At 36.8% G+C, this 26972-nt stretch overlaps 1 long non-coding RNA gene across 1 annotated transcript; it reads left to right on the top strand.

The window, feature by feature from the left end:
• The first annotated feature begins 259 nt into the window (after nucleotides 1-259).
• LOC132649033 (uncharacterized) lies at nucleotides 260-26972 on the top strand. The gene is made up of 3 exons (XR_009587437.1): nucleotides 260-313; nucleotides 14702-14801; nucleotides 26910-26972. It is a non-coding gene; the product is annotated as an uncharacterized LOC132649033 (long non-coding RNA).

Genomic DNA, 26972 nt, shown 5'->3' with positions numbered 1-26972 from the left:
AGTTCTCTGTCACCAGACACATCACAGCCATTTGAAAGTTGCTCAACATTTAATTCTAATTTAATAAAAGTAATGACCATGTTCTTCATTTCACAATTCTAAGGAGTCACATTTGTTAGAGTTCAATTACAGCTAGATTAAAGATAAGAATTCAAAACAGAAGATTTTTGTGAAAATCCACAATCTGATTTTTGTTATAAAATGTTCATTATGAATTAATATAATTGATAGAAAATTATATACTAATATGTATGGTTCTTTCAGATATCTACCATCAAGATAAAACATAGACTAAGTGGAGTTACCTCAAAGGGTAAGTGCCATTATTTGATGACTTTGAGAGAGATTTGCTACAAAATCTACTAAATATAAATTCTTATGCTTTTAGCAGTAATCTTAAAAAAGTTAAATGGAAATATGTATAAATACAATATTATATATAAATATGAATATATATATATATATATATATATATATATATATATATATATATATACATGAATCAGATAACTTGTAAAGGACCAGAGATATTATCGAATGCATATGTCATACTTCATATAGAGGGAGAATACAGTTCAAGTAATTTAAATAAATTCTCAAGTTTCCTCTTTACTAATATTAAGTTCTCAGGCAAATCACAGGGTCTTCTGAATGTAATTGGCTTCTCCCAAGAAAAATGCAACCATCATGAAAATTGTGAGAATCAATGATACTTAATTTTAGCCTTGGAATCTTTTATTCTCTGTGCTGTCTTTACAGATGAAAAAGTCATTTACAAAGAACTAGTTGTAAAACCAGCATCTGCACTTCTCTACTGAATGCACAGACAGTGAGAGACAAGATAAACTCAAAAAGAGATCAATAAAGAAATGCCTCATCACATTCACAGAAAGTAATTAAGGTTAGAGGGCATATCATTCCTCAGTAAGCAGTCACGGAAGACAGCAGATCCTGTGAAATGTACTGTACATGACCCTGCATTCTCTAATTGAATTCCTCTGAAAAAAATACATGATGTGTGAGAGACAGTATCATGTGGTAATTTTGAATATTCAGCAAAGTAAACTTAGAGGGAATTATGTAATAGACGTTCCTCCCAATATGCCGCAAATGCAAATGGAAGCTGATTCCAGAACAGCATATATTTTTTTTTAAAAAAAATCCAAAGTTGCTAAGTGTCTGGATGGCATGGGTTTATAGATGTTAATTAAAGTCAATCATTTATGAGGTACCTCCTTACGTATCCTCATACTTTGTGCTCAGAAACAACATGAAAAAAGAGTAGAAGTTTCTGGCATCCTAAGGATTAGGAAAGGATTTTCATCAACTGCACATCTGACAAAGGGCTAACACCCAGTATATACAAAGAACTCAAGAAACTAGATAACAACAAACCAAACAGTACAATTTAAAAATGGGGTGCAGATCTAATGGAGAATTCTCAATAGATGAATTTCAAGTGGCTGAGAAACTCTTACAGAGATGTTCAATATATTTAGCCATCAGGGACATGCAAATCAAAAGTACTATGAGATTTCCATTTCATGTCAGAATGTGTTAGATAAATGACACAGTGACAGTTCATGCTATCAAGGATATGAAGCAAGGGGAACACTCTTCCATTGCTAGTGGGAGTGCAAACTTATACAACCAGTGTTGAAATCAATATGGCAGTTCTGCAAAACACTGCAAATCAATCTACCTCAAGACCTAGCAGTGTCACTTCTGGGCATGGATCCAAAGACACTGCATTCTATTATGAAGTCGCTTGCTCAGCAGTATTCACGGTATCTTTACTCATCAGAATAAGAAACCACAGAGTACCTAGATATTTCTAAACTGAAGAATAGATTTAAAACAGGTGGTACGTACCCACAATAGAATATTACTCAGCTGTTAAAAATGACATCATGAAAACTGCAAGGAAATGGATGAAACTAGAAAACTATCATGCTGAGTGAGGTAACCCAGACCAAAAAAGACAAACATGGTATGTACTCATGTATAAGCAGATATTAGCTGTTAAATAATTGATTATCATGCTACAATCCACAGACTCAAAAAGGCTAAGGAGCAAGAAGGGCTCTAAGGGGAATGCATGGATTTCCTGGGGAAGCATAAATAGAATAGATATTTGTCAGTAAACACGGGGTGGGTGAGAATGGAGGCACTCATATAGGGAGTAGGAATGGATGGAGATAGTACAGTGAACGACAACTCAAATTGGAAGGATTTGGGGACAATATGGAAACCCAGGACAATAGAAATTCCCAGAATTCTAGGAAAGTGATCTTTATTGAGGACTCCTAGTAATGGAGGATACAGAGCCTGACCTGGGTGGCCATCCTCTCTAACCAGGCAAGGCTTCCGGTGGTAGGACAAGGGCACCAACCCTGCCACAAAACTTTAGAAGACCTACAATCTAGCCTTCCTGTAAAATGTGCTGGGGTAATAGAGGCACAGAAGTTGTGAAAGTAGCCAACAACTAATCTAATTTAGGCTCAAAAAAAAAAAAAAAAAAGGATTCCTGCTGTACTCCTATAGAGGAGCCTAAATCAGTCAAAATCAGAGAGGCTTCCTATGATAGATGAGGTTCTCCATCTAATTCCTTCCATTGGAGCTCAGGGAGCCTGTGGAAGAGGTGTCAAAGAGTCAACTAGGCAGGGATCTTAGGGTGTCACAGAGACTAAAAGAGCCATTATGGAGCTGACAGGAGTCTGTGATAGGTCCTCTGAAAATATGTTATGGCAGTAAGATTGGCGTTTTTTTCTGGGATTCCTAAATGTGAAAGTGGAGATACTTATGGTTTTCTCCTACTCTTGGGAGCATTTTGCTCCTACTGAGCTGCTTAGTCCAGTCTTGAAAGGTTTATTTGTGCCTAATTGTATTGTGTCTTGCTATGCTTGTAGGTCTCTGTTTTGAAGAGACAATGAGGAGGTTAAGTTGATCTGGAAGATAGTGGAAATATAGGAGGAACAGGGAGAGGAGAGATAGTGGAAACTGGGGTCAGGATGTATCATATCAGAGAAGAACAAACAAACAAACACGCAAGCAAATAAAGTTTTCACCTAGTACTGGACAGAAATGTCTCAGAGATATCTAGAAAATACATTAGTTTATAAAAAAAATTCATCTGTGTATGTTGGTGTACATACAAACTTGTCCAGCCACTTTGGAAATCAATACAACAGTTCCTGAGAAAATTAGGGTCCACCTACCTCAAGATACAGGTATACCTCTCCTAGTCATATACTCGAAAGATGTCCTATCCTACCACAAAGACACTTTTCAACTATACATAGCTGCTTTATTCAAAATAGCCAAAAAATGGAAACAAACTAGATGTCCCTCAACCAAAGAATGGGAAAAGAAAATGTAGTACATTTAAACAATGGAGTATTATTCAGCAGTTACAAACAATGGTTTCATTAAATTTGTAAGCAAATATATGGAAATTAAAAAAAATATTCTGAGTGCAGAAATGCAGACACAGAATAACAAGCATGGTATATATAAGTAGATATTAATTTTATAAGTAGATATGTATAAGTAGATATTAATTTTAAAGAAAGAATAATCATGCTAAAATCCATAGACCCAAAGAAGCTAAGTAACAAAGGGCTCAAGTAGTCTCCCTGGGAAGGGGAAATGGGTTAGATATCGCTGAAATACTGAATGGGTGGGTGGCAATGGGAACAGGAGGGATCTGGTTGCATGGGGGTGGAGGGAGAGAGCACTGGTAGGACCATCTGGAATGGGAGAGTAGTTTGGGGGCAATATAGAAACCTAGTGCAATACAAACTCCCACAGATCTCCTAGGGTGATCCAGCTAAGACTCCACATGAGGAGGGAGCCTGAACTGCCATCTCCCATTACCAGGCAAGGCTGGTAACAGGAGGGAATAGTGCACCGAACCACCCATAAAGCCTTCAGCCTGCAATTTGTCCTGCCAACATGATGTGCTGTGGTAAGGGGCACATAAATTGTGGGAGTGGTTAAGAACTGGTCCAGTTTGAAACCCATTCACTGAGAGGAAGCTCAAACCAATGCTGCCTGGAGGACCAGAAACTAGAGGCTGGATGGTCCAGAGAACTAGCATCAAGCTAAACACATCTGGGAAGAGAAGAAACAGAAAATAAATGAGAAACAATGCCTAATTTTATTCCGCTACACTCATGGAGAGCATCCTGGCATAATCACCATCAAAGAGGCCAATGGCTGATAGGACTGATTAAAAAAAAAAAAAAGTTTCCACACTGCATCCATGAAGCCACTGATGAAAACAGATACGCATGCAGCGACCAGCCACCAAACAATAGGTAGAACTCAGTGAATCTGCAGAAGAAAGGAAGAAAGACTATAGTAGGCAGAAGGGTCAAGCCCAACTCAAGAAAACCCACAGAACCAACAAACTTGGACCTATAGGAGCTCTATAGGACCAGAAAGCCTGCCTGGGTCTAGCCTTGTCCCTTTGCAGGCAAGTTACAGTTGTGTAGCTTGGTGTTTTTGTGGGACTCAATGGTGGGAGCAGGGTCTGTTTCCGACCCATTTGCTTGCTTATAGTACACTTGTTCTCCTACTAAGTTACCTTTGGCAGCCTTAATAGTAGAAAATATTAACTTACTTTACATACCTTAAGAAGTTCCCCCCTCTCCTCTCCTCTCCTCTCCTCCAAGTCCCTCCTTTTCACTTCTCTTCCTCTCTCCCCGTATCCCAATCCCTTTTTTTCTCAGAGAAGGAGAAACTTCCCACAGGTGTCAAACAGCCTAGACGTATCAAGTAGGAATGGATTAAGGTTTTCCAGTTAGGGGAAAGCGATACAAAGACAGGCAACAGAGTTAAATACAGCCCCTGTTCCTGTGATTAGAGGTCCCACATGCGGACCAAGTTGTACATCTGTTACATATGGGGTGGGGGCAAGGGCTAGAACTGTCCCATGGATGCTCTCTGGTTGTTGGTTCATGACCCGTTGGGTTATGTTAGTTGATTTTCTAGGTTTTCTTGTAGTGTCCTTGACCTCTGGATCTTTCAATTCTTTGTCTCCTCCTTCTATAATATTCCCCAACTTCTACCTGACGTTTGGCTGGGAGTTTGTGCATCTGTTTTCACCAGCTGCTGGGTGAATCCACTCAGACCAGACGAATGTTATGCTAGGCCCCTGTCTGCAAGAATAACAGAATATTGTTAGGAGTATCAGTGGTGGGCTCTCTCTCATGGCATGCAACTTAAGTTAGCAGGGTTATTTGGATCACAAAGAGGCAAGTGCCAGTTAGGAAGAATGACAAAGGAGATAATGTAATACTGTTCACAAAGATGTCAGTTCTTTCAGGTGCATAAGAGTATGAAGAAATACAAGACAAAAAACTAGTCAGACATGCTGGTCCAAGAGTAGCAAGAGTTTTGATTAATACAGACAGATAATTTTTCTGCCTTATAGGTCCTTAGAATCCAAATGAAAATTTTAAATTAAAGCTAAATCTATGAATTTATTTACTTATTTTTAATTTAATTTAATTATTTTTTGCTGAGCGTTATTATGTAAGCCTGTCTGACTGGGCACTTTATGTGCAGATAAGGGTGGTTTTCACAGAAAAGGGTAGATTTCACAGAAACCTACCTGCCCCTGCCTCCTGAGAGCTAGAACTAAAGTGTTAGTCCACTATGTTTTACATAGAATGACAACTTTTGAGGATGTATGGAGCATAGAAGTTCAGAGACTAGGATGAAACAAATGTTTCATCCCACATTTGATTCTGGCTTTGGAGTGTACAGACACATTTGTGCACCAGTGTTTGAACCTTAATGGAACAGGTGTGTTAGCAGAATCTTAGAACAGGGATGCATGGTGGTGGGAGGGAGAGGAAAAAAAGCCTTCTCTGAGATAGCTTTTAGGGAAACAGCTCTCCTTTATTGGGGGGCATAATGGATATAAACCTTGAGGAAGTGGGTTTGAGTTTGGGGGCTGAATGTACATTGCACATCACTGGCTGGGGCTGAAGTGCTGGGAATGCCTCATTTGTAGGCAGAGAGATTTCAAGTGCTAATTGGTCATTTTGAAACCAGGCTACCAGGATATATGGCTACTTCCTCAAGGGGGGCAGAGGCTCAGGTCACAAGGCTACATGCACTGGGACAGGCAGGGCCAGAAGAGGGAGGGAGTGATCCTTAGTCCTGATGGTCTCAAGATGAGATTTTTTTTTTGGGGTTTCCGTACATCTGGACTTCACTCTTGCTGTAGGTTGGTTCCCCTGGTCCCACAGCTTACTTGTCCTACAAAGATGTAGAATCCAACTGTGAAATTATTCTAGATGCACAGGAGACACATAATGAAATCTCATCAAATAAGGTAGAATAGAGTAGAATGTGGCTGAAGAATTGAAAATACATAGTTAGAATACAGACTTTAATTCAAAGCAGATGAGTCTTTGCACTTCAGTGCTAAGAACAGTTGCTTACATAACATGAAAAAATAATAATAATACTAATATAGTTTCTTTACTTAATAAAATGTTAAGTAAAATGGCTTATAATGTAGCATATAATTTTATTATGTTCTCAGTAAAAGCTCAAAGATAAATATAGCAATGTGAAATTTTCAACAGTTTCATGTTATTGTAATTTAAGTGGGCATATTCAGCCTTCTAAGTTTTCAGTATTAGTTCTTAATTACATTTGCAAGAAAAGTGATAGTGTATTTTTAAAAAAATATTTTTGAATTTTTAGATTTTAATATAATTCCATATTTCACCCTTCATTCTTTCTTCCAAACTCCTTAATTACTTGTCATACCGTTTGAAACAATGGAATTATTTTCGAATTCTTCTTATTTTTATTAACTGCAGCCTAATGTACTGCCAAAACACTACAGCTGCCATTTATTAAGCATAGCTCCAAATTTCTTCACAAGCACAAAATTTCATCTAATTTGCGCATCAGTGGAGACAAATTATGAAGCAGGTATTTTACTAGGTGATTGACAGAGTCATATTAATCTTTAAGACCCTTGTCACAGTAAGCATGCTTTCATTGTTTAGTCAACGAGAATATCACAACAGACGCCTGATTAAAATCTGTTTGTGGACTGGAATCTGATTGAAACATAAAACAATATCTTCACTATTTCCTTCACATTCATATTTTTGTCTTTTTCTACAAGAGACAGCATTCTGTAAAGAGCTCCAAAAGTGTATGTTAACCAATATTTTGCAAATATTCATTTGCAACAATTGTTTGATTTTTAATTATATTGAGCATAATTGAGTGTAAATTAAAATAAAATATTTCATTGAAGTTTGTTAGTGTTCTGACACAATTTCTATTTTTGCATTAAAACTAACTTAAACAAAACTGTACATCTACAAAAAGCAAAACAAAACAACAACAACACAGTATGTGTCTTCTTGCTTCTTCCCCGCAGAGATTGTTAAATAATGCAGCTATCAAATCAGGTGGAGAAGAAAGTGACAAACAAGCTAAGCACTGCAGAGAAATGAGAAATGAAGGGAATCAGGAATAGATTGTTTCCTCCAGGATATCTTAGTAAGTGAGAAATATAAATCTACAGTGATCTACTGAATTCAACTTTCTTTTGAAAGAAGTGCGAACTGATATGTCTGGTTGCAAAGACCGTTAAAAAACAAGGAGGGCCCTAGGAAAGAGGCTTACTGCCAATTCAGAAGGGCAAACAGGACAGACATCTGAAGTAGAAGACAGGGAACAAGACAGGAGTCTTTCACAGGGGTGCCTGTGAAACAGTCTATCAACCATGGTATCAAAGCAGATGCCGAGACTCATACCAAATTTTGAGCAGAGTGCAGGGAATCTTATGGAAGAAGGGGGAGGTAGAAAGATCTGGAAGGGACAGAAGCCCCAGGAGGCCAACAGAGCCAAAATTCTGGGCTCTGGAGCCCTGCAGAGACTGATGAGTCAACCAAGGACCATATCCTAGACACTCTGCTCAGTTATAACCCATGGGCAGCTTAGTTTCCAAGTCGGTTCCCTAGTAATGGGAACGGGGACTGTCTTTGACATGGACTCAGTGGCTGGTTCTTTGATTGCCTCTCCTGGAGAGGTGACCTAACTAGACCACACAGAAAGGGGATCCAGACAGTCCTGATGAGACCTGATAAACAAAAGTCAGATAGTAGGGGAGGAGGACTTCCTTTATCAGTGGAATAGAGGAGAGACATAGGGGGGAAAGAGGGAGGGAGAGTGTGGCCATGAGAAGATGAGGGAGGAGGCTACAGCTGGGATACAAAGTGGAAACAATTGTAAAACAAAAAACTAGTGTTGGTTTTGCATTACCAAACTTATTAGGTTTACCATAGGATATTAAATTTAATACAAATATAAGATATTAAAAAGTGTGCATGTGTTTTAATTTATTTTATTTCTTTTATGCAGTACTCTTTCAAAATGAGTTCTTCAAAATATTTGTATAGTTTATAATATATTTTATGTTTTTCTAAGTATATAATTTTATTTTTGCTCATTAGCATAAATAATGTATAAAAAAGTTCCACAATTTTCAAAAATTAGAACATTATAGAAAATATTTACTGTTCATCAGTTAATTTGTTTATGGTTTTTAATATCACTCAATAGATAGGAATCACTATTGTTTTTCCGCTTTTCAGAATCCTTTTTACTCTGTTTAAGAACTGGAAAAGGGTAGGGAGAAGATGAGGGAAGAGGATGGAACTGGGAGGGAATGAGAGAAAGGAATACAGCTGGGATACAAAGTTAATAAACTGTAACTAATATTTAAAAAATAAAAATTTAATTAAAAAACTCTTTTGAGTATATTAGTCTCATAGTATAAGTCATTAAAATCATGTTAAAATTGTAGTTAACATGATAAAGTCTATAATCTTTAATTTTTTCAATTTATTTTTTTATTAATTAAAGTTTATTTACTTTGTATCCCAACTGGAGCTCACTCCTTCACCCTCTCCCAATGTTACCCTCCCTTCCTCATCTCCTCCAATGCTACTCCCCAAGCCCACTGATAAGGAAGGGACCTCCTCCCCTTCCCTCTGACCCTCAGGTCTCATCAGGACTGCCTGCATTGTCTTCCTCTGTGGCCCTGGAAAGGCTGCTTCTGCTTCAGGGGGAGGTGATCAAAGAGCAAGCCAATCAGTTCATGTCAGAGACAGCCCCTATTCCCATTACTAGGAAACCCACTTGGAGACTGAGCTGCCATAGGCTACAACTGTGTAGGCGTTCTAGGTTATCTCCATGAATGGTACTGGTTGGAGTATCAGCCTCATAAAAGACCCCTTTGCCCATATTTTTTTTTTTTTGGTCTGTTGCTCTTCTTGTGGAGCTCCTGTCCTCTCCAGGTCTTTTTATCTCCCACTTCTTTTATGAGATTTCCTGCACTCTGCTCAAAGTTTGGCTATGAGTAAACATACTATGGCATGTAATCTTTTCTTGATCAACCTATAATCACTGGCCAACACAAACAATACACTTAGTATCTGATTACTTAACATATACTAAATTGATAAGCCTATAATATATTTTACTTAACATGCCTATACTAAACTTAATTGATGACCTATAACATGTGATCACCAAGGCCAAGTGAGTGTCTCAGGAGTGCTCTGTTCAAATCCATTATTTTTCAAAACTAGACTAATGCCAGTCTGTAGTAGATGTTCTCAACCAGTGGACAAGGAAAGAATAGATGAGGACAATATTCAGAAACTTTGGGTTCTATTCATGGGAAATTTGAAGTAAAATTGTATTTGTATAAAATTGTACTTGTATACATTCAAGTCAGTGAAACGTCAAACTGTACATGCATACTGAGAAATTTTATGTAGATCATTTTAGGTATCACCAATAGTTCTTATAAATATACACAGAACACACACACAAACACACACGGTAAGAGATTGGAAGGAACTGGTGTGTGTGTGTGGAGAATGTTGCTCCCAGGAGACATGAGTGAAACTAGAAATGCATGGCATGTGACAGTTTCTTGTGCGTCATTGTCCAGAGAGGCTCCACAGGCCGTCAAACTAGCACAGGTTATTGCTCATGTTTGGTTCCTTAGTATAACTGTACAGTAAGTCTATATTGCTGAAGACACAACATACATCAGCTATATAATAAAGAACAGCCACTCCTAAGCTGACCATGGAGCCTGCTTTTGCTGGTTAGTTTTATACTGCCAATAGTGATATGCAGTCTACACATAGAGAAAGGGCAGATGAAGCACAGTGTTTGTCTCTGAGTCTGGGTTACCTCACTTAGGTTAATTTCCCTTAGCTATGCCTACAGACCTGTGAATTTCGTAATTCATTTTTCTTAACAAGGGAATATTCTGTTTTAATGTAATTGTAGCAATTTTTCATTATCTATCTGTCAATTGATGGTCATGTTGGATGTTTTCAATTTCCAGTTATTATTTATAGAATGGCACTGAACTTGGATGTACAAGTATCTCTGTGGTAACAGGTAGGATGTTTTGGGTATATGCCAAAGAGAGATATAGCTGTATGTAGCAGATCAATTTTGATCTTTTTTAGAAGCCTCCATACTGATTTCCATTGTGGCTGTACCAGTTCATACTATCTCCAGATTTAATAACTGTTCTCCTTTCCTTGCAGCCAGTATGAGCTTTTATTTGTTTTATTGACTTTGACTATTCTGATCAGATAAGATGAAATCATAGATTAGTTATAATATGCATTTCCTTGTTGGCTCAATGTTTTAGTTAGGGTTTCTTTTGCTATAATCAAACACCATAACCAAAAGGCAAGCTCGGGATAAAAGGGTTTATATGGCATACACTTTACGAAAGAAATTAGGATAGAAACTCAAACAGGGCAGGACCTGGAAACAAGAGCTGATGCAGAGGTGATGGAGCAGTGCTGCTTAGTGGCTTGCTCCCCATTGCTCACTCAGCCTGCTTTCTTAGAGAACACAGGACCTGTGACTCAGGAATGGCACCAGGCTGGCCCCTCCCACATCATTCACTAATTGAGGAAATGCCTTACAGGCCTGCCTGCAACCTAATCTTCTAGAAACATTTCTTCTTCTTCTTCTTCTTCTTCTTCTTCTTCTTCTTCTTCTTCTTCTTCTTCTTCTTCTTCTTCTTCTTCTTCTTCTTCTTCTTGTTATTCTTATTCTTATTATTTACTATTTATTCTCTTTGTATCCTGAATGCAGCCTGTCCCTCATCTTCTCCCTGTCCTACCTTGCCTCCCTCTTCCCTTCCTCTTCTCCTCCCCTATTCCACTGATAGGGGAGGTCTTCCTCATCTATCTGACCCTAGCCTATCAGGTCTTATCAGGATTGTCTGGCTCTTCTTTCTCTGTAATTGAGATCTCCTCTTCTCAAAAGACTTTTGGAAGAGAGTAAAGAATATGAATAATATATATATTAAAAGTTCTCAATTACTGAAAATTATTATTTTTAAAAGTCATTCACTATGAGTTTGGTTTCTCCAAGAGCTGCAGATATGATTCCACCAATACTAATCAATAATTTTAATACATTATGTAAATTAGCATAAAAACAAATTTGTATGATTATCCCACAAGAGAAAAGGGCTCTTGACAAAATCTAAAATATCTTTTTGATGAAAAAATTGAGTTATTATTGGAATAGAGGGAACACACCTCAATGTAATAAAGGCTATATAGAACAATCCTATATGAAACATTATCTTAAATTAGTGGTTCTCAACCTGTGGTTCATGATGCCTTTAGAGGGTAAAGGACCCTTTTATAGGGGTCACATATCAGATATGCGATATATCATATATTTACATTAAGATTCATACCAGTAGAAAAATTACAGTCATGAAGTATCAACAAGATAATTTTATGGTTAGGGTCACCACAACATGCGAAACTGTACTAAGGGATCACAGTATCTGGAAGCCTATGAACCACTGTCTTAAATAGAGGAAAACTCGAAGCAATCTTGTTAGAATCAGGAACAAGAATGGGCTTTCATATAACTCCACTCAGTCAGATATATGGATCAAAGTGTTAGGCACATTGTTAAAACAACAGAAAGAAATAAAATGGGCACAAATAAAAAAATATGTCAAAATGTCCTTGCTTGTAGATGATAAACACCCCTAGGACTAATAAACAATGTCAGAAAAGTAGCAGGAAACAAAATTAACCACACAAAATCAGAAGTCTTTCTCCACATCAAAGACAAATAAATACACTGCACTAAATCAGGGGAGTTATCCTGTCCACGGTAGTCTCAACTGAAATTTAGAAAAAAACTAATAAAGGATGTGAATGACATTGACAATAAAACCTTTAGAATTTGTAAGGAAATCAAAGACAATAAAAGACAACTTCCCGTGATCAAGGATGAGAAGCATCAATATTGTGAAAAATGACCGACCTACCACAAACAATTTAGAGACAGAATGTGATCACAATCAAAGTATCCATGCAAGTCTTCACGAATGCAGGAAAATAATCATAAAACAATGTTCTCTGAGGCTTTAAATTCAGATAGATATGCATATAGAAAATATTTATACTAGGAAGTTGGTCATACACAGAATGCTCATGGGCCTAATTTTCACTGAATGGCAATGTAATGTTTTCAAAAGCTTTTATTTATGATCTCATGCAATGTCATTGCTACACACACAAAGAAATAAATTTTATGTGTGTAAGATTTTCTCAGTGATAAATTTCCATGGTGAAAAATATAGTAGTATACGCTGAGAAGTCTGAGGCACAATTCTTAAATTTTGTACTGATTCCATAACTTGCCCAAATGTTGCACTCTCTCCACCGTGATAAAAAGAATCTGTTTGAAACACGTCAGAAACACTGAGCACTCTCTATCTTCCACTAGGCCCATTTCATTTTTGCCAGTTTACGTGCCCAAACTATGCCATGAATTCATTTACACTGCAGCGATTTAGCAGGGCTTCCTGTTTGCAAGTTTTAATTAGCTGTTTAATCAGTCTCTGAATTAAACAAAATAGGTTAATTTTCAAAATTCTACTTGGAGCAAATATTTTGATGAAATTTGAAACTTAGCCAAAACCCGCTGAGATTATAGGGTAGACAGAAAAGGGATTAGCCAACTAAAATTATGTGTGCCAATATCTGTAACGGGGCTTTGTTCTGAAAAATCAATAGTTTTTTTTTTTTTAACACAGTGCTTGTAATTAATTAAAATGGGTCATTAAACCAAATGTTGTGCTATTTTAACAGGAATTAACTGATAACAGTGTGTGATTTTTTTTTTTTTTATGTCAGCTTCAAAAACTGACACAGAGAAATGTTCATTGAGACAATGTTGTAGGATCACAGGGTTAATGCTTTACTCACTGGGAACATGTCTTCTAGACTTCTGTTCTAGTTTGTAGCTGCAACAGAAGTCTTAACATATTCTGAGTTTCCAAGGACTCCTTATACTCATCTAATATTATGGCATCATAGGATAAAGTGTCCCTTACATTGGTAATTCACCTGAATATTCAGTACTGCTCAGAATCCTTGGATAGTAGCACACAGTGTAAAATGAATTCTAGTTGATATCTATTTAATGCTTAGGAATCAGTCTCTTTAAAATATTTGAAAATAATTGTATGGGACAAGCAAACAATTATTTTCAACTAGAGTACTGGGAAAGAAAGGTTACATAATTTAAAATTAAATTCAGTGCTGGAAGAATAATTGAATACTTCTTTCCACAGTAGGGAATACTACATTCCTGTCTTAAATGGTAAACACATTGACCCCCAAAAGAGAAACAAGTCGGGATTTCCACATGGTAAATAAGTAAAATAGTAGTTATGTTTTAATGCTTGGATAAGGGAACTCCATGAGGGAAATCTGATGATTAAAACACACAGCTTATAGAAACTGATATGTATAAAAGTTTGAGATTGTATGGAATTTTTCCCTTGTCAATTTCCTCTGACTTCAGAGAGAAATGTCCAAAAAGGCATAGAAAATCCTAACAAATGTGGAGATAATTACACAATCTCTGCAATCTGTGATAGAGAAATATCACTTAGGACATGCTACTGGAATGGGCTTTTCACCTCTGGGTAGAGGGTGGCATTTTATGAGCAATATAATATGTTAACAAACAGGTTATAGCAGTACAAGCTATCATTAATGAAAAATTCCTAAAATTGTCAAAAATATAAACAGGTAAATAAATGCAAGGAGTTTTTATTACTTGCATCCAATTATCACAGTTTTAGAAAAATGTTATTTTAATAATATTGAATTATCAACGGTGATGGATGCTAAGCATTTTTACTAGAATGTCTGAAATAGTGCCCAAATCCAAAGTTTTACTTGTTAAAATTTTCTTTAATGGAAGGTAAAATGCTTCAGATTAGACAGTGTGAAAATGGATCTCTTTGTGTTTCTCCACACTCACAATGGATGCAGTCTTGAGTACCTAGCATTCCAGAGACCAACTTTGGCATTTGCTTTTAAATATGTTTCAAACTCCTTTGCTTCTAATAAGCAAAAGAAAACTTTCTAATTAGTAGCACAGATAGTAATGATGAAATCTGTTGGTAAAATTAGTGACTGGATAATCAACATAGTGGCTGTTAAACATGGATTTGACAATAACACATTAATACATAAGAATCTTAACTTTCCTAAGAAAGATATAAAGAAAAAAAGAACATAAAAATCTAACTGTGACTTCTAAAGTTTTTTTGTGATGAATTCCTTACTAGCTGAGCCTGGTGGTGGTTGACTGAATTTGGAAGAATGAATACTGAGAAGAATACAACAAAGGAAGTTTTTACTTCTAGAGGATTCAGAAGAACAAAACAAGTAAGAGCCCGCAAACTTCATGTCATATGAGGACTGATTTTAGGCCTACTATAAAATTCTATGGACGTAATCTTAAGTATTTCTTTCGATATACCTTCATGTTAGGCTGCATAATAATTCCTTTTTAGCTATCACCATAAAATTGCCCCTGACAAGACACACTTAACTTTTATGTTATAAAAACGACTTACTCATGTCTCAACTTCCTGGAAGGGTTGCTGGTTAAATTATTGTGTATAAACTTAAGGCGAAGAAGGATAAACTGAACTCAAACACAGCTCTTACATTCTCCATAAGCTTTATCATTTGAAATTTATGCTATTTCAGAGGGAGAAGCACTTACAACTTGAGATATATGTCTGTATATTTCTGTTCTGGCTATCCATTGTTGTCTGTATTTAAAGATTAGGCACAGGCTAAATTTCTTCACAGAAGAATAACCAGGACAAAATCAACACTTTACATTCTCTTTCCCAGACCTAGACACAAAAGTAACTTTAACAGTAGATGTACTGACATGGCCAGGAGTGCTAAAGCTGGATCTTCAGGTAACACTCTTCCCAGGTTCCTGAGAAAACATTAGATTGGTTTCCGAAGTGGATGTAAAAATTTACATTACCATGAGCAATGGAGGAGGTTTCCCCTTTCTCCTTATCCTCTCCAGTATGTATTGTTTCTTGAGTTTTTGATCTTAGCCATTCTGATGGGTGTAAAGTGAATGCTCAGGGTCATTTTGATTTGCATTTCTCTGATGACTAAGTATGTTGAACCTATTTTTTTTTTTAGTGTTTCTAGAACATTTGATATTCCTCAGTTGAGAATTCTGTTTAGCTCAGTACCCCATTTTTTTTCTATTACAAGCCAAGTGTTTTTTTCAGTTTTTATTAATTTTTTATATTACAGTTCATTTACTTTGTATCCCAGCTGTAGCCCCCTCCCTCATTCCCTTCCAATCCCACCCTCCCTCTCTTATCTCCTCCCTGACCCTCTCTAAGTCCACTGATAGGGGAGGTCTTCCTCCCCTTCCATCTGAACCTAGCTTATCACCTCTCATCAGGACTGACTGCAATATCCTCCTTTGTGGCTTGGCAAGGCTTCTCCTCCCTCAGGGGAAGAGGGGACAGGTCAAAGATCCAGCTACTGAGTTCATGTCAGGGACAGTCCCTGTTCCCCTTACTAGGGAACCCACTTAGACACTGAGCTGCCATAGGCTACCTCTGAGCAGGGGTTCTAGGTTATCTCCATGCATGGTCCTTGGTTAGAAAATCAGTCTCAGAAAAGACCCCTGTGCCCATATATATTTGGTCCAGATCGTACTAATTCCCCCTTCTTTCATATGATTCCCTGCACTCTGCCTAAAATTTAGTAGTGAGTGTCAGCATCTGCTGCAATACACTGCTAGGTAGAGTCTTTCAGAGGCCCACTCTTGTAAGCTCCTGTACTATTTCTTGTTTTCTCCTACTTCCAATGTCCATACCATTTGTCTTTCTTAGTGAGGATTTATCCTCTTACGGTGGGTCCTCCTTCTTGTTTAGTTTCTTTAGGCGTTCAGATTTTAGTATGTTTATCCTCTCTTATAATTCTAGTGCTTCCTAAATATCCAGCTATACCACTCTTAGATGTATATCCAAAATATGCTGAAGTACACAACAAGTACATTTGTTCAACCATGTTCATAGCAGCTTTATTCATAATAGCTAGAACCTGGAAACAACCCAGATGTCCCTCAACAGAGGAATGGCTACAGAAATTGTGGTACATTTACACAGTGGAGTACTACTCAGCAATTGAAAACAAGGAAATCATAAAATTTGCAGGCAAATGGTAAGATCTAGAAAAGATCATCCTGAGTAAGGTATCCCAGAAGCAGAAAGACACACACTGTTTTTTTTTTTTAAGTTTTTTTTATTTTTATTAATTATACTTTATTCACTTTGTATCCCCCCATAAGCCCCTCCTTCATCACTTCCCAATCCCACCCTTTCTCCCCCTTCTTCACGAATGCCCCTCCTCAAGTCCACTGATAGGGGAGGTCCTCTTCTCCTTCATTCTGATCTTAGTCTATAAGATCACATCAGGAGTAGCTGCATTGTCATCTTCTGAGGCCTGGTAAGGCTGCTCCCCCCTCAGGGGGAGGTGATCAAAGATTAGGTCAATCAGATTATGTCAGAGACAGTCCCTCTTCCCATTACTATGTAACCCACTTGGACACTGAACTGCCATGGACTACATCTGTGCAGGGGTTCTAGGTGACCTCCATGCCTGATACTTAATTGGAGTATGTATCTCTGGGAAGTTCCCTGTGTTCAAATTTTCTGGTTCTGTTGCTTTCCTTGTGTGGTTCCCGTCCTCTCCAGCTCTTACTACTTCCCACTTCTTACATAAGATTCTATGCATTAATTACAGTTTATTCACTTTGTATCTCACTCCAAATCCCACCTTCCCTCTCTCATCTCCTCCCATGACCCTCTTCAAGTTCACTGATAGAGGAAGTCCTCTTCCCCTTTCATCTGACCCTAACCTATCAGATCTCATCAGGAATGGCTGCATTGTCTTCCTATGTAGCCTGGTAAGGCTGCTTCCCCCTCAGGGGTTGGTGCTGAAAGAGCAATCCACTGAGTTCATGTCAGAGACAGTTCCTGTTCCCATTACTAGAGACCCTATTTGGACACTGAGCTGTTATGCTCTACATCTGTACAGAGATTCTAGGTTATCTCCATGCATGGTCCATAGTTGGAGTATCAGTCTTAGAAAAGACCCCTGGTCCTAGATTTTTTGCTTCTGTTGTTCTTCTTGTGGAGCTCCTGTCACCTCCAGGTCTTCCAATCTCTCCCTTCTTTCATAAGATTCCCTTTACTTGCTAACAGTTTGGTTATGGAATTTCAGCATCTGCTTTGATACCCTGATGGGTAAAGTCTTTCAGAGGCCCTTTGTGGTAGACTCCTAAACTGATTCCTGTTTTTTCCCTTCCCATATGTCTAATACTTTTTCCTTTCTGAGTGAGGATTAATCCTTTTACTCAGGGTCCTCCTTGTTTAGCTTCTTTAGGTCTACAGATATATGTATGTTTATCCTATATTATATGTCTAATATTCACTTTTAACTGAGTACATACCAAGAAAGAGTGGGGAAGAGGCTAGAATTCATTGGCAGAGGAGAAAAATTACTGAACAGAACACCAACAGCACAGGTTCTAAGATCAACAAAAAATAAACTGGACCTCATGAAACTGAAAAGCTTCTGTAAATCAAAGGACACTGTCATCAGAAAAAATGACAGCCTACAGACTGGGAAATGATCTTCACTAACCCTATATCTGACAGAGGGCTAATATCCAGAATACAGAAAGAACTCAAGAAATTAAAAAGGTACAAATCAAGTAATCCAATTAAAAAATGGGGTACAGAGCTAAACAGAGCATTCTCAGTAGAGAAATATTGAATGGCAGAGAAACACTTTAAAGAAATGCTAAACATCCTTAGTCATCAGGGAGAACCAAAGCAAAACAACCCTAAGATTTTACTTAATACCCATCAGAATGGCTAAGATTAAAAACTTAAGTGACAACATATGCTGGAGATGTTGTAAAGAAAGAGGAACCCTCCTCCATCTGGTGGGAATGTCAATTTATACAGCCACTTTGGAAATCAATCTGGTGCTTTCTCAGACAATTAGGAATAGTGCTAACTCAAGATCCAGCTATACCATTCCTAGGCATATACCCAAAAGAGGCTCAAGTATACTACAAGGACATTTGCTCAACCATGTTTGTAGCAGCTTTATTTGTAATAGCCAGAAGCAGGAAACAACCCAGATGTCCCTCAGTTGAGGAATAGATACAGGAATTGTGATACATTTATACAATGGAATACTACTCAGCAATGAAAAACAAGGAAATCATGAAATTTGTAAGCAAATGGTGAGGACTAGAAAATAGATCATCCTGAATGAGGTATCCCAGAAGCAGAAAGACACACATGGGATATACTCACATATAAGTTCATATTAGCCATATAATATAAGATAAACATACTAAAATCTACAGACCTAAAGAAGGTAAACTACAAGGAGTGCCCTGGGGAAGATGTTTAATTCTCATTCGGAAGAGAAAACAGGATAAACACTGGATGTGGTAGAAGAGAGGAAACAGGATGGGAACTTACCACAGATTTCCTCTAAAAGACTCCATCCAACAGGGTATTGAAGCAAATGCAGACACTCAGCCAAACTTTGGACAGACCACTGGAGACTTATGGATGCAGCAGAGTATAAAAAGACCTGGAGGGAACAGAAGAACCACAAGGAGACCAACATAACCCCCCCCCAAAAAAAAAAGTAGAGCTTGGGGGAATGATGAATCAACCAATGACCATAGATAGAAAGAACGTAGACCCCTGCCCAGACATAGCACATAGTCAGCTCAGTCTCCATGTGGTTTCCCTAATAAGGGAAGAAGACACAGTCTCTGGCATGAACTCGGTTGCCTGCTTCTTGATCACTTCTCCCTGGTGGGGAGACCTAGCCAGCCCACAGAAGATGAGGATCCAGGAAGTCCTGATGGGACCTGATAGTCTAGGGTCAGAGAGTAGGGGAGGACCTTACTAGGGGAAGAGGGATAGGGGAAGATAAAGAAGGGAAGGGGGACTGGGAAGAAATAATGGAGAGTGCTACAACTTAGATACAAAGAAAATAAATAATAATGATGATGATGAAAAAGTGGTACTGTTTTAGAGAAATAAAACGTGGGGGTAAAAGTTATAAAATAATGAGAAGAAAGGATCTTCACTTCAAGTTATACTAATGTACATATCATTATTTAAATCTCTACCTCCCTATGTAGGACTTCTTTGTGTCTACATAGTGAATATTTACATATATGTATAAATGCTCATATATGTTAATGCATAGATATGTAATTCATGTCCCCAATTGTCTTGATTTTTCAAATCTATATCTATATTTATATATCTGTATACACTACATTACACCACTGTTGAAGAAACTTTTTTTTTCAAAAAATGTTCATATTAAAGTTATAATTTGATAGCCCTTGCTCAGGTGAAGACCATGCCAGGCAGAAGAACAAGTAAGATATCAGTCTGCATGTGGAAATTTCCCACTCCCTCCCTTCAGTTCCAAAGGACCCAGTCTTCTGTCATTCCCTCCTATATCCCCCACCCACCCATCCACCTTTTCCCACGGCATTGTATCCTTTCAGGTAGACATTCCCTGCTCAGGTGCAGACAACACAGCCAGAAGAAAAGGTACGAGAACTCAGGGAGTGATTCACTGCTGGAAGAGAGGCCACCAGAACTTCAGAATCAACTCTAGTGAAGAACCCCTGCTGAACCGGACACCATGTCAGTAGCCAGACTTCAGATAGGCCAACTACCCTCCTGCCTCCTGTGCTCTCTCAGTGCCCCCATTCCATTTCCTGATTCTCCTCCCCTCTTCATTTCATGCTCCAGCCCCTAACTCAGGCAGACACCCCTATTCCAGCAAAGGCAATGCTAGGAGGCAGAAGTCCAGCACCAAACAGACTTCCAGTTGGACCAGTGGCTACAGTTCTGTCAGAATCCGAGGCCTCAAACACAAAAAAGCCAAAGAGGAAACAGAAACTAAGGAATAAAACAGCCATCCAAACTCAAAAATTGGAACCTAGACATATAATCACCACAAAACTCAATGTCTACACACCAGCATAAAGACACAATCAACAACAGCAAGGGCAATTGTCTCCGCCTAAATTCAGCTATCGTCCTCCACAAAACCCTGAAAATTCACAAGAAAAAGACCTTAAAACCAACATTATGAAAATTATAGAGTCCTTAAAAGGAAATGAATAAATCCCTCAAAGAATTAAGGAAAAGACAGACAAATAAATCAGAAGAAATTAATAAATCTCTTAAACAAAGACTAAAAAATCTTTTGAAGGAAAGAAAAATTTTCAAGATCTGAAAATAGAAATAGAAGCAACGAAGAACACACAAACTCAGGGAAATGAAAAATCTAGGTCGTAAACAGGAACTACCAACCCAAGTATCGCCAACATAACACAAGGGGTTAAAGAGAGAATCTTAGGCACTGAAGATGAGATAGATTGGTAAAGAAAATTCTAAATGTAAATTTTCCTGACACAAACATTCAGGAAATCTGGACCACTATGAGTATACCAAACTCAAGAATAATAGGATGAGAAGAATTCCATGTCAGAGCCCCAGAGAATATTTTCAACAAGATCAAAGAAGAAAATTTTCCTAACCTAAAGAAGGAGATGCCTATGAAGGTATAAGAAGTATGCAGAACAGCAAATAGATGGGACCAGAAAACAAATCCATCTTACTACATAATAATCAAAACAATAAGCATAGAAAGAGTATTAAAAGCTGCAAAGAGAAATAAATACCAAGTAACATATAAATTTAATTCTATAAGAATTACACTAAAACTTATAAATGGAGACTTTAAAAACCGGGAATGCTGACAGATGACCTGCAGACAGACACTAAGAGACCGCAGATGCCAACCCATAGTACCATACCCAGAAAAAGCACCGATCATCATAGATGACGAAAACAAGTATTTCATGAAAAAGTCAAACTTAAACAATATATATCTAAAAATCCAGCTTACAGCTTCCTAGTGGAAGAAAACTTTAACCCAAGATTAACAGCATCTATAAAAGCACAGGAAATCTCACAAAAGAAAATCAAGAAATGAAACAAAAATACACACACACATACACACCACCGCCACCACCACGACCACAACCAAAGTAACAGCAATTAACAATCACTGGCCATTTATATCTCTCAATAACAATCAGTTCCCCAATAAAAAGACACAGACAAACAGAATGGATTAAACAAACAGAATGGATTAAAAAAATCCTAAACAAACAGGATCCACCATTCTTCTCCATATAAGAAACACACACGTAAACAATAAAGATATTAACGTTAGTTTTGTTACATTAGGAAAGGATTGGGAAAAAAATTTTCTAAGTAAATGGACTTAAGCAACTAGCTGCTATAGTCATTCTAGTATCGTAAAATATATCCTTGAAGCCAAAATTAATCAAAAGAGATGGGGAAGAACACTTCATACTCATAAAAGAAAAATTTTATCATGACAATCAATTCTTAACATCTATGCCTCAAATTCAAAGACACCCACATTTGTTAAAGAAATATTACTGAAGTTTAAATCATACAATGACTCTCACACATTAATAGTAGGAGACTTTGATTCCCCACTTTCACCAGCAGACAGGTAATCCTGACAAAAACTAAACAGAAAAATACTGGAGTAAATAGAAGTTGTGGTCCAAAAGGTCCTAACATATCCACAGAACATTTCACCTAAACACAAAAGACTATACCATCTTCATAGCACCTCATGGAACCTTATACTCAGTCACAAAGCAAGTCTCAACAGATGCCAGAAAATTAAAATAACCCTTGTGTCTTATCAGACCACGATGGATTAAAGCTGGACTGCAACAGTAAAAAAAAAAAAAAAAATCAAAAATCATACAAATTCAATAAAAATGAATGCACAACTTATGGGACACAGTGGAATCACTGCTGAAAGGAAAGTTCATAGCATTAAGAAGTGCCTAGATAAAGAAATTAGTGAGATGTCATACTAGCAGCTTAATAGCAGACCTGAAAGTTTTAGAATAAAAAGAAGCAAACAAACCCAACAAGAATAGATGGCAGGAAATATTCAAAACTCAAAGCTGAAATCAATAAAATAGAAACAGAGAGAACAATAAATTAAACAAAGAATTGGTTCTTTGAGAAAATAAAAAAATAAAGAAAGCTGAATAACTACTGGGTCAAAGCAGAAATAAAGAAGAAAATTAAAGATGTCCTATGATTCAAAGAAAATGAATGCAAACAGAACCAAATTTATGAGACACAAGATAGTTGTGTTAAGAGGAAAGTTCATAGCATTTAGTCCTTCCTTAAAAGAGAGAAAAAGCTAATAATAGCAGTAGCAATTTAACAGCATGGTTGAGACTTTTAAAAGTAAAAGAAGAAAGCGTATCCAAGAGAAGTAAATGTCAGGAACTAATCAAACTGAAGACCAAACACAATAGAAGAGAAATGAAGAGAGCAATACAAAGAATCAATGAGACAAGAATTGTTCTTCTTTCATTTATTTTTTTTAGAAAAATCAATAAACTAGAGAAACCGTTATCCACACTAACTAAAAGACAATGAGAATATTCAAATTAACAAAATCAGTAACAAAACAGGGGTAATGGTAGATGCAGAGGAAATATAAGGAATGATTCGGTCATATTTTAAAAACAGCACTGCACAAACTTGGAAAAACTAAAAGGAATGGGCAATTTTTTCAGTAGAGAGCACTTTTCAAAATTAAATCAACATCAGATAAACAATTTAAATATACCTATAACTTCAAAGGAAAAGAAGAAGTCATTAAAAGTCTTCTAACCAAAAAACAAACACACAAACAAGCAAAAAAAAAAAAAAAAAAAAAAAAAAAAGTGGTTTTAGGACAGAGATCTACCAGGCTTTCAAAGAGGATCTAATTCCAATACTCCTCAAATTATTCCACATAATTGAAACAGAACATTGCCAAATTTATTTTGAGGCCACAGTCATACTGATACCCAATCTACACAAAGATTCAACAAAGAAAGAGAATTAAATACCAATATTCGGCATGGATATTCATGCAAAAATACTCAATCAAATGCTCACCAAGTGAATCCAAGAACACATGAAAAAGATCATCAACTATGATCAAATAGACTTCATCCTATAAGTTCAGGGATGATTTAACATATAAAAAATCTGTCAATGTAATCCAGTATATAAACAAAGTGAAAGAAAGCACACACACAAACGCACACATGCACACAAACACACACACATACACATGCTCACATACACATCTTAATAGATGCTCATGCCAAAAAAAAATAAAAATAAATAAAAATAAATAAATAAATAAACCTGACAAAATGCAACACACCTTCATCACAAATGTCTTTGGGAGATCAGGGATGCAAGGGACATATGTAAACATAATAAAGAGAAGTTACAGAAAGCCACATCAAATTCAATAGAAACTCAAAGCAATTCCAGTAGAATTGGGAAAACAAAAAAGGCTGTCCATTTTATCAATATCTACTTAAGAGAGTACCTGGCAGAGAAAAAACTGTTTTCTTAACTTATCCTACAAACTGAATAAAAATCTATATTAGGTAGCACAAAATAAGTGCATATAAAATTCTTTAAAATATACAAAACATTTTTGTAAGGCAAAAGATGAAATTAGAATTTAAAATGAATTTTAATGTATCCAATAAGTAAACAATACGCTGTAAGTCAAACTACGAAAGAAAGTAGAGCATATTTTGAGACAAAAGATCAAACATACAGCACAGCAAACTGATGGCATGTAGTAAAAGAAGTGCTAAAACAGGAATACATAACTTCCAAAATCTTCCCATAAACAAACAAAACATTAAGTCATCTAAGCATTCCAAGAAAGTAAAGATATGCTACATGGAACCAAAGCCATGTCAAAGTAGAGCAGAGACAAACGAAGGAAGGGAGAGAAAGCAAGAGGAAAGGAAGAAAGGATGGAGAAAGGGGAAAGGAAGGGAGAAACGGAGGGATAAGAGGGAAGAATCAGGAGGTGGCACTAAATTGTAGAGGTTAAGAGGGTTGGTTTTGTGACATCTGTCTTTTGATTCAATTATAAACCATCAACACTAGTCAGACATTTACTGCACTTCTGCATCAAGAGCGGTGTAGAAAACATGTTTGGGTGAATTTCCTGTCATTAGTCACTAATATTAACATAATCACAACCTATGTCCATAGACGGCAGATGCCAAAACCAAACAAAAAGCTATTTTCCTTTGAAACATGGTTTTATTAGAATAGAGCCCATCTCAATTTGTACATTTTCGGTAATTAAGGGATCCTACAAAATGTGATTGGCCCATCCATGAAATATGACTTGTCTTACTAGTTCATTTTCAGTTGAATTTCATATTATACTTTAACCTTTTCAATCATTTATTAAGAAATGTTTACTGAATGCTTGTTATGCACTCAGTGTTGTCGTTTTTACTTGGTATAGCTCCATGAATCTAAAAAGACCCCTGGTTCACAGATTATTTTCCAGAAAACAGTGTTAAGAAATCTGGAATACATATAATCAATCAGTAAAAGATGTTTACAGAGACAAATCTGTCTGGAGTCCAGTGCGTTGTTTGGGAGTATGTTTTCTCTGTAGCTTTCAATATAGAGATGATAATTTTTGGCCAAAACTCATACTGTATTTCTCATTCCACCCTCCCTTCATCAAATAACACTATAATGACTTTCAAATTGCTTTTTAAAATGAACTACTTTTAAAGTATTTTATTTCATGGAATGAAATGATCAGCCAGTAAAGGTGCTTACAAACCCTAACAACCAAAATTCACCTCATGCTCACATACTCATACACATATGTGAAAAATACATACATAAGTATAATAAGATATTTCAAGCCATTTTACTTTTTTATTTAATCAGGTCTGTTTTATTTTTTAAATTTTTGAAACACTCAGGCTATGATTAAATATTTTTATATTTCTTATTGTACATTTTTGTTCTTAAAACATGGAATAAAACAAGAAATGCATAATTTTAAATCTATGAAATCAGCAAAAATATAGTACAGACGATGTGATTAAAAACTCATTCAGTAAGAAAAATGAGATAGGATGAGCATTTTTATATGCTCATTTCTCTTCTTATTTCTAACTCTGAACAGTGCCTGTTTATTATTCATTGTCCATTAGAAGGTAGATTGCCTTTGAGTACATGCAAACATTCAAATTAACCTTTGTGTTGGATACTTATTAAAATAAATATTTATAAAGTAGCTATAGATGTTTTGCTTTGGAAAATCTCAATTACTAATTAACCTTCATTTCAGATTATGTAAAACTTGTTTAAAGCACCTCAATTCAAATACAGTTTACTCCCATCACTAAAGCAACACTATACTTACCTCTGCTGCGTTTGGAAAACTTTCCAGGTCTTAACAGTCTGATGATATAAATTATGTTACATTATTAAATACTGTCACCTTTCTCTTCAGTTCTACCAATCAAGGCACTTCTTTTGAGCATCTGGTCATATTTTACCAGCAACATACAAATGCCTTCAGGGAAGTATTTTGAAGGCTAAATGTAAACCACATTTAGCACTTCCTGCTTTTCTCTTTCTCATAATCTTGTTCTCAATGGAAGCTCCTGGGCTTGGCTCTATGTTGTGTTTGCTTTTGAGAACTCAGGAGAAAAATAGTACCAATGCCTGATGTGGTACACAAAATTTCAGTGTGTTCCGCTGCTACATTCTTTACAGGAGAGTAAGGAAGTTTTCAGTGTTTTTATGCATTCGTCATTAGGAAAGAAAGACCCCTGTGCATGTATCTTGCACTCTGTGTCTCCTCTGTGCTACTAACCACCTAATTACGGATACGCCTTGCTGTTTTTCTCTTGTTGAACTGATCTGTCTGTTTTTCCTCCTACAGAGTCACGTTTATCATAATGTTTTAAATTATTTTTTTAATTTCTATTTATTTATTTATTTGGAGATTTCCCTTTTCCTGAGACAAGTAATCCTGGGGTCTGAATTTCTATGTTTCTGAAATTTCTATATTTTCTAGGTAGAAAATAATTTCTACCTAGGAAGAGGGAGAAATCTGTCTTTCTTTCTTTCTGTGTGTGTGTCTCTCTCTCCTTTTGAATTTGACTCTTTTTTTATTTAATTTTATTTTTTTCTTATCAGTTACATTTTATTAACTCTATATCCCAGCCGTGTCCCGATCTCTCATTCCGTCCCAGTCCCTCCCTCACTCCCTCATCTCCACCGCGCCCCTTTCCAAGTCCACTGATGGGGGGACCTCCTCCCCATTCATCTGATCCTGTTTTATCAGGTATCTTCAGGACTGGCTACAGAGCCCTCCCCTGTGGCCTAACAGTTAGGGTTCCTATTGTTGTGAAGTGATACCGTGAACATATCTGGCTTGGAAAAGAAAGGGTTTATTTGGCTTGTATTTCCACAGCGCTGGAAATTCAACATCAAAGGAAATCAGAGCAAGAACTCAAACAGGAGAAGAGCCTGGAGG

The sequence above is a fragment of the Meriones unguiculatus genome, chromosome 18, assembly GCF_030254825.1.
Source record: "Meriones unguiculatus strain TT.TT164.6M chromosome 18, Bangor_MerUng_6.1, whole genome shotgun sequence".
Lineage (NCBI taxonomy): Eukaryota > Metazoa > Chordata > Mammalia > Rodentia > Muridae > Meriones > Meriones unguiculatus.
Note: the sequence above shows the minus strand (reverse complement) of the source record. Positions and strands in the feature narration are given on the sequence as shown.